Consider the following 9,558-nt stretch of genomic DNA (forward strand, 5'->3'; position numbering starts at 1 on the left):
TTCCCACATCGAAAGCTCTAATGCAGTAGATACCCAAAAAGTGTCAGTAAGCCAACTCATTACCTGGGGCCATGACCATGTCTGCGGAATGCTTGTTTCATTTTGTTTTCAAATTTTTTAGTAATTCCTTATATATTTATTAACTTACAATCTTTTTTTTCCGCTTTTCTACTGCATTGAACAATTTTAAATGCCAGATTCAATATTTTGCAAAACCCAGATCAAAATTTTGAATATTATATTTCGAAGTTCGCATTTCTATTTCAAACATTATATTGAACAGGCACATTCAAATTGTTGAATTAAAAAAACAAATAGAAATCACTAGTTAAAAAGAAAAATTCAGTGACCTTGGATCATATCTGTTGGATTAAATCCATATATCAAGATGGATCAAAAAAAAAGAAGTTTTCCTATATATAAAGCCATTTGTATTATTATACTCACGAAATATTGACACGGTAAAAATTGGGGAAAAAAAAAGCTATGGCATTCTAGTATAAGTGTACAACCCGGATACAGCCGCTTGATCTTGCTAGCACAAACAAATAATTAAGGGAGAGCAAGATCGATGGATCGATCATCTTGGCATCCATCATCGTTCTCCACCTCTGCCTTCGCAGGTTGCATGCTGCCGGCGTCTTGGTAAAGGCGCATGGTGTTCATGTCCGTGTCCGCTTTGGCGGCCCACCTCTCCAACACGCCGACGAGCGCCTCCTCGCCTGGCCTCGTCGCGAACGCTGCCGCACCGCGCCTGAACCGTCCGGCCAGGGTGACCATCCTCGCGTGCATGCCGATGTCCACGACCGCGCTCTTCAGCACCGCCGCCGCGGCCACCTTCTCCGGCGTCGGGACGATCCCGTCTGCCAGATCTGAATCCAGGACCTCGGCCATGCACCTCACCACCTCCACACCAGCCAGGTCGACGAGCTGCTCCGCCACCACCAGTCTCCGCAGGTCGTTCTCCTGCAAGCGGCACGTGGCGATTAGGAGCTTCTCGCCGTCGGCACATCGTGCCTCCGCCAGCACCGCCTGCTTCAGCCTCCACTTTGGCCTCCTCGCCTGGCCGCAGGGCCAGCACCGCCATGCCCCGCCGAATGTCCTCCGCGAGTGCTCCCATCGTCTGCTCCATCTGTGCGGCGGTGGCCTCCACACCTATCGCCCACGCCACCGCCTCGGGAGGGAGGACCTCCACGTCCTGCAGCTTCGCCGCCATGGACAGGCATCTCCTCTTCATTTGCTCTATGTCTCGATCCACGGCGGTGGCGTCGTCGTCTTCCTCCAGCAGCGACTTGAGCGACATCAGCTCCTCCTCGTCGATGCAGTATGGTGGCGTGAATGCCATCGATGTTGCGGGTAGACGGGTAGCACTACTAGAAAACAAGCCTTAGGTCCACTCCAAAAGTATAGCATAGGTACCGGTTCATCTCCATACTGATACTTTTGGGGTGGATGGAATCTATGAATGAGCCTTAGGTACCGATTGGTATTATCAACCGGTACCTAAGGCTTTCCATAGGTACCGGTTGGTATTATCAACCGGTACCTAAGGCTTTCCATAGGTACTGGGTGGTAACTTTTACATTAGTACCGGGTGGTACCACCAACCGGTACCTATAGATGAGCCTTAGGTACCAACCGGTACCTTAGGCTCATCCATGGGTTATTTCAAAAGAAAAATATCTCCTTCTCAATCAAAACCGCTGTGTAGCTGAGATGTAAAGGAGCAACGCGCAAGGCTAGAGGTCGCGGGTTCAACTCCCAATCGAAGGATATTTTGCGTGAATTTCGAAGGCCTTAGGTACTTGTTATTCAACCCGGTACCAAAGACTCGAGCCTTAGGTACGGCTTTCGGAGTACCGGTTCAAAAAACCGGTACCAAAGGGCACTTTCAACCGGTGCCTTAAGCTTGTTTTCTGGTAGTGTAGGTAGGGTGCCCTGGACCTGGTGAACCGAAATGATGGAAGATGCCGTGCCTAATCGATTGAAGGAGATGATGCAGAAACAAGTGGTGAAAGGGCTTCCTCAAATAGACATCCGGAAAGACATAGTTTGTGCCGGTTGTCAGTATGGCAAGACTTATCAATTGCCATACAAGGAGTCAGAGCATCATTGAAGACACCTTTGGATCTCATACACTCAGATGTCTTCGGACCAGTCAAACAAATATCTATTGGAGGAATGAGGTACATGGTGACTTTATTGATGACTTCTCAAGGTACGTCTGGGTTTACTTTATAAAAGAGAAGTCTGAAGCCTTCACAAAGTTTAAGGAGTTCAAGGAGAAGATAGAAGGAGAACTCAACATAAAAATTCAATGCCTCTGCACTGACAATGGAAGGGAGTATCTATCAAATGAGTTCACTATCTATCTCAAGGAGCACAAGATAAGAAGGCAGTCCACATGCCCCAATACTCCACAGCAGAATGGAGTAGCAGAGCGCAAGAATCGTCACCTTGCTGAAACTTGTCGAAGTATGCTCCGTGCCAAAGATGTGCCTAGAAGATTTTGGGCTGAGTGTATGAGGATGACAGCCTATATCATTAATAGGCTACCTCAACCAAAGCTGGGATTCAAGTCTCCTCATGAGTTGCTATGGAAGGTGAAACTAGTGGTAAGCCATCTCAAAGTATTTGGGTGTGTCTGCTACGTGTTTGTGCCTGATCACCTAAGTAGAAAGTTTGAGAAGAAGGCAATTAGGTGCATTTTTGTTGGATATGATGATGCAAGAAAAGGTTGGAGATGCTGCGATCCAACCACAGAAAAGGTCGAGTTACCTAATTCTGAAGGATTGGAGGAGGTTCCAGAAGAAATCTAGGAAGACGAAGAGGAGGCACAAACTCCAAGTGAAGATAAAGAGGGTTTATCAGTGAAAGCCAAGAGCCCATGGAAGACCGGTGTACATCATATGACACCGGAGGACCCTCAATTGCCACAAATGGAGTTTGAGGAGCCTATTCAAGAATTATAGAGGACAACAAGGAAGATCAAGCCTAATCCAAGGTATGCAAATGTTGCCTTTGTTGATGAGCCTATACTTGTTGAGCCATCTTCATATGAAGAAGCATCAAAAGGTCCTCAGTGGCGTAAGGCGATGGAGGAAGAAATTAAGACACTAAATGATAATCAAACATGGGATTTAGTGCGAAGGCCAAATGAAGTAAAGCCTATATCTTGCAAATGGGTCTTGAGAGGACCTTGATGTCACCTAGAAGGGTGGGGGGGGGTGAATAGGCGCACCTACAAATTTCACTCAAACGCAGCGGATTAAAACACACTGTCTGCCAAACCCGGAACTTCCGGGTTTCAAATCCGGAACTTCCGGATTTGGACTAGACAGTAGGTGAACTCGGAACTTCCGGGTCTGCCAATCCAGAACTTCCGAGTTCACTCATAACAAAGTGAACACAATAAAAGTAGTGCTAGTAAATGAATATAAATTCAAACCCCAATTGTAGAGTCTGCTCAGTGAAGTTCCTTATGCAGGTTCATACAGATCCTGCACGCATAAAACAACAAACTCTCCAAGACACAAGTGTCTAATGGAGAGCTCCTCAAATCCACAAAACAAATGTAAATGCAACGAACACAAGAATTTGTTTTTACCGAAGTTCAGATTCACCCCGTGCACTCACGTGTGAATCCTAGTCTCCGTTGAGGAAGCTTATATTGACCCCAAGGTCAAGCTATCTCCTCCTTCCACTATATGACTATGAGCCCTCGTGACACAAGATCAGTGCTGCAACAAACTTGCCACTGCTCACCACAATCTTGGGGGCTAGCCGGTGATGCCTAGCCGTCTATGAGACTTCACCTCCAAGAGTAACAAATGTGAATCACACAAATCTCGGCTAAGCTTAAGTGCTCAAGGTTTGCTGTGCTCTCTAGTGCTCTCAAGCTTTTCTCTCTCAACCCAACTCAAGGATATACACTAATCACACAATCTCACAAAGAGAGGTTGGGGAGAGCTCAACTGTGGCTACCAAGCGTCTTGGGATGACCAGCAATCAACTGAATAGTGCTTGGAACAGCAGCCCACCAAGGAGGGGGCTAAAGGGTATAAATAGTCAGTCCCAACAAAACTAGCCATTATGTGACTTTTAGAGCCCGGAACTTCCGGATTCTATAACCCGGAACCTCCGGGTTTTCAAACCAACTACTCCCTCCATCCCTAAATAACTGTCGCTTTCGCTTCCCGAAAAAAAACTTTAATTAATTTTATATAAAAATATATTAACATTTATGATACATAATTAATATCATTAGATAGATCTTTTAATCTAGTTTTTTAACAAATTTATTTGGAGATACAAATGTTGCATATTTTTTCTACAAATCGAGTCAAACTTGTGGCAAGCACACCGACGACGACAGTTAAAAAGGGACAGAGGGAGTAGCCGTTAGTGCCATGTGTGCCAAATCCAGAACTTCCGGATTCCAAATCCGAAACTTCCGGATTTGCCATGGCAGCAAAGCTATAATGTGCACGTGAGGCTTATTGTGTCTCTCACAACTCTCTTAGGTTACTTGAGCACTTAGACTAAACCAAAGACCATTGTGATGCATCCCTCTTGATAGTAGGGCATACCTAAACTCAAGACCAAAGATAAATTACATTTCAACTTCTTAAGCTTTTCTTTTTCATCCTATGACGTGCGTTGATCAATCACAATCTGAGGATTACATCCAACTTGGCTTCTTTACTTTGAGCATTTCTTCCTTGAGCTAGTGACCTTGAACTTTATTCTTTGAATGAAATTCACTCCTAGTTTAATTCACCTTCTTCTCAATAAGATTCTAGAAAGATTGATACTTGCCAACATAAACACCACACATGATCAAGATTCTTCAAGTTGAACCCAAAGAACGTTTCGTCACCCTAGCATTGGTTCCTCGGCACAACCACAATTGTCCTTCTCCAAGTTTAGTTCCTAGAAACCCATTCCCAAATTCCAACTCTTCATTCTTGCATCATATATAGCTTCACATAGGCTTGTATCACATTTAACTCACAATGAAATCCATTTTTGATTCACAAGCTACTTCTTCTTCTCTAGTAGATGGCACTTTTCAATGCAAAATTCATCTTGTCTCTTAGAATTCTTGGACTTGATCATTATCGGTTTCCTTGCTCATGCCAAGCCTTTGCTTACATAGCATTCTAGAAACTCGTCTTTCGATCCCATCCATTTACTCTCAAGAGCCCTCTTGAACTTACATTGATTTTGCCATTATAGTGAAAACCATTTTTGTTGTATTTGCTTGATCATCAAATATCCCATACAATTCTTATGACAAGTTTCCCAATACATGAGGCTATGCATAAGCATACAATCTTGTCTCATTCACAATACCTTGACTTGTCATTTTGAGTATCACATACTTCAACAAGCTTCATTTAGATATGAGTAAATTCTTCATCAATAACACATATCCCAATTCACACAATACTCATTTCTTGTTATCATTCTCATACTGGATCATGTCGTGGTATTCATCTTGTCATATGAGGTTTGTCTTGAACATTGATACATTTCATCGCATATATAACAAATAAGATAATCAATTCCTGCTCATATACTCAACAAGATGGTTAGTCCTTTAATCGTGGTGTCAATCAATCCACCAAAACACACTAGGGGTCTAGATGCACTTTCAATCTACCCCTTTTTGGTGATTGATGACAACACCGATTAAAACTTTCAAAAAGATGTAATCAAATGTAGTTTCTGAATTTCAGATTTAGTAGGAGCTCCCCCTTACTATGTGCATTGAATGGAATTCAATCATTTTGGCCTCAAATGCCCTTGTGCACATATTCTCAAGAAAAACAAAGAGCCCCCCCCCTAAACCTTAGCATCCGTGGAGTGCAAAACAAATGTGTGAACATATAAACCATGATTCTCATGACAAATATCTCACACAACAGCAAGATAAAAGAAGCAAGTCAGTTCTGTCTGCCCAAACCTGGAACCTCCGGGTACAAATCCGGAACTTCCAGATTTGCCAGGCAGAACTGGCCTGAAAACAACAAATCACCATTTCAACACATTTTATCACACTAACAAGCATCACATCTTAATTTAAAGCATCTAAACATGGTTCACCACACAATATCACACATTACAATTTGTTCTCAAGTCCACAAGAGCTAAAACAAATTTATTACATGCCATGGGCATCCCACACCCAAATCCGGAACTTCTGGATTTGGAAACCAGGAACCTCCGGGTTTGCCTGACGAGAACCTCTGAAATCTGAGTAGAAGCTTTAATCTTCAACAATTTCTCCCCCTTTGTCATCCATCACTAAGAAGGGTCTATGGATGTTAAGAATGCTTTTCTTCATGACGAGCTTGACAAGGATATCTACATGGAGCAACCAAGAGGCTTTGAGAGCAAGATTCACCCCGAGTATGTTTGCAAATTAAAGAAGGCACTATATGGGTTAAAGCAAGCTCCATGAGCTTGGTATGGGAAGATCGGTGAGTTTCTCATACAAAGTGGTTTTAAACTCACTCCATTAGACTCAAGCTTATTCGTGAAGACCAAGGATGGTAGACTAGAAATAGTACTAGTCTATGTTGATGACTTAATCATCGGGACTATTATGAGGAGATACAAAGGACAAGAGAAAATCTCTCAGTACGGTTTCAGATGAAGGAGCTTGGAGAGTTGAAGCACTTCCTTGGACTTGAGGTGGAGCACACAAAAGAAGGGCTATTTCTGGGTCAACAGAAATATGCCAAGGATCTTCTACAAAGGTACGGGATGATTGACTGCAAGCTCATGTCTACTCCTATGGATCCCAATGTGAGGCTACAAGAAGATGAAGGGAAGGACCTAGAGGATGTGACTATGTATCGACAGCTAGTCGGGAGCCTTATCTATCTTACCCTGACTCGGCAAGATATTTCCTATCCAGTTGGAGTAGTTAGTCGATACATGAGCAATCCTAAGAAGCCTCACCTTGATGCAGTCAGGCGTATCCTCAGGTATGTTAAAGGCATTATCAATTTTGGTATTCTATACAAGAAGACAAATGATTGGCAGGTGATGGGATACTGAGATGCCGACTATGCTGGAGATTGTGGCACACGACGATCAACGACGGGATACTTCTTCAGTCTTGGATCTAGAGCTATATCATGGTGCAGTAAGAGACAACCAATTGTGGCATTATCCAGTACTAAAGCAGAGTATCAATTAGCAGCAATGGTAGCACAAGAAAGTACCTGCCTTAAGGGGTTGGTGGAGGATCTTCACCAGCAAACAAAATATCAAGTAAGGATTTTCTATGACAATCCGTCTTCCATTCGTTTGGCAGAAAATCTTGCCTTTCATGCAAGGACCAAACACATAGAAGTTCACTATCACTACATATGAGAAAAGGTCCTTGAGGGTTAGATCATAATGGTGCCTACCAAGACAGAGGAGCAGACTGCTGACATACTCACAAAAAGTCTCAAGAAAGCAAAGTTTGAGAAGTTTCGAGAGGCACTCGGCATGGTCTGCAGGACAACATTGAAAAGAAGTTTTCCTTGAGGGGGAGTGTTGAAAGAAGGCAAGACAACTTTCTAGAATGATATACACTATGCAAGAGTAAGATATTTACCATGGAGTAGTCTAGATTTGGTAATAAATAAATAAGATAATCCTGTAATATTTAGGAACTCTGTAGAAGGGGGGACACATGACACCACCCTATGATCCACCTTTGGCCTATAAATAGAGATCCCCCTCACTTGCCGTGCCATCCAATCCATGAGCATGGTGGATGATTGGTGCTAGGAAGTAGCGAGAAGGGTGAGTGCTAGGTTAGCCACAAAGAGAGAAAGTGTTGTATACTCTTGTGTAATACTATTGTGTTGTAATAAAGCAATTATTCTGTAAGTGTTAGTCTCCCGATTTCTGAGTACTTAGTGTATAAGTTGTGATCTATCGTAGGTTGGCTCCGCCACTCGGGATCACAAAGGGTCTGGACTTCATCGTAGGAAGGCTCTGCCTCCAGTCAGCTTCATCTGTTGGTAGGTTCTGCCACCCAGAAGCGAAAAGGCGGCTCTGCCGTCGAAAGGACCTTATACACTAAGTATCTAGAAATTGAAAAGACTAACCTACTCTAGAGTGAGTTGGTGTGTGTCTTTGATGTAGGTCCTCAGCTTAGTGGGTATTAGGGCCACCTCGATTCCCAACACTCTCAATCACCTGAGCCGTCAAGCGGAGCATCTGCTCCTCGCCAACCGCACCAGCTCTAGTGTGCATGTGGAGCTGTTCGCGAGTGCCATCAGCGGTGGCATTTCTGCGCCTGTTATACGAGGCTCTAGCTAAAATAAGGGTGCCAGTCTGCTGAACCGCCCCCTGGCCAGAAATCGCCACCGGAGCGTCGCCCTCCCTGCTACCACAAAAGATTCAACACACCAAAGCCAACGCGCGGATTCCTAACCAAATCAGAGGAACACATGAAAGTTGCCCTCCCTGCAAACACAATGCTATATGCAAGCTGGTTACCTTCGGTCCTTAGGTATGGTGCTGCGGTCCACGGGATCCGAGTCCTGCAAGGCGAGCTGCCCTCGGGGCGCCTCACCGTGTTGTTGTCCGTGTGGGCTGTCGACGACGACCCACCATGGGCCGAGGCGGCTGTTGGATCCTCGAGTCCTGCGCCTGAACCTGGAGGATAGGGATATCAATGGCGTGCCTCGAACTCGAACTGCTCAAGGGTGGAGCGCCGGCCGTTCTTGACGATGACGACTGAAGCTGTGCAGCAAACCAAGAAATTAGTAAGATATAACACGAAGAAGTTGTGGAAGAAGAGAGAAGCAAGATGCGCGCCGCGCATCGATTTTCTTGGCACAAACCTCCGATGTGTAGTAGTACACTGGAAGCGTGGAGATGGGCAAGTGTTCGTCGGCGTGGGGCACTGGTTGTGCCTGCGGCGGTCCCTGGCCCTGGCCTTGGCGCTGGTTTCCTATGGGGCACTGATGATCGCGAGGAGGTTGACCTCCGAGCACGAGACCGGGCTCCTCTCCCATCGTGCGACCGTGCGGCTGGTCAGCATCGGCGACCGGTGCGGAGCGCGAGGCGTTCTGCCCGGGGTTGTCTGCACAAAACCAAGAAACAATCCAGAACTTCAGAACTGAAGAAGAACAGAACAAAAGTCAAGAACAAAAGCCCTCGGACGCGCTGGGACCCGGCCATGCCCCCGGAGAGGTTGCCGTCGTCGTTGAGGGCATATGGCCCCGTCCTCGCCCTCGCCGCCAGCCTCATCTACCTCGCCCTCCGAGATCTCTCGTGAGGCGAGCCATTCTTGTACTCCATGATTGCCTTTCCCTTTCGATCGTCCATCCCGGCTACACGAACACCTCGAGGCGGTGCTCAAGGAAGCTAGGGGCTAGGGCGCGTGTGGAAGAAAGCGCGAGGGCGAGAAGAAATTCGAGGGGTAGAGGCTCTGCAACGAGGAAGGCAGTGTTGTGCTCTATATAGAAAGCCAGCACTGGGCTTACCGTTGCGGTTTGGCGGTTATCGCTGTGACTTGCTTCCAGAAGCCGAAGGATTTGTGTG

This window comes from Panicum virgatum, chromosome 9N (genome assembly GCF_016808335.1).
Source record: "Panicum virgatum strain AP13 chromosome 9N, P.virgatum_v5, whole genome shotgun sequence".
In the NCBI taxonomy this organism is placed as follows: Eukaryota; Viridiplantae; Streptophyta; class Magnoliopsida; order Poales; family Poaceae; genus Panicum; species Panicum virgatum.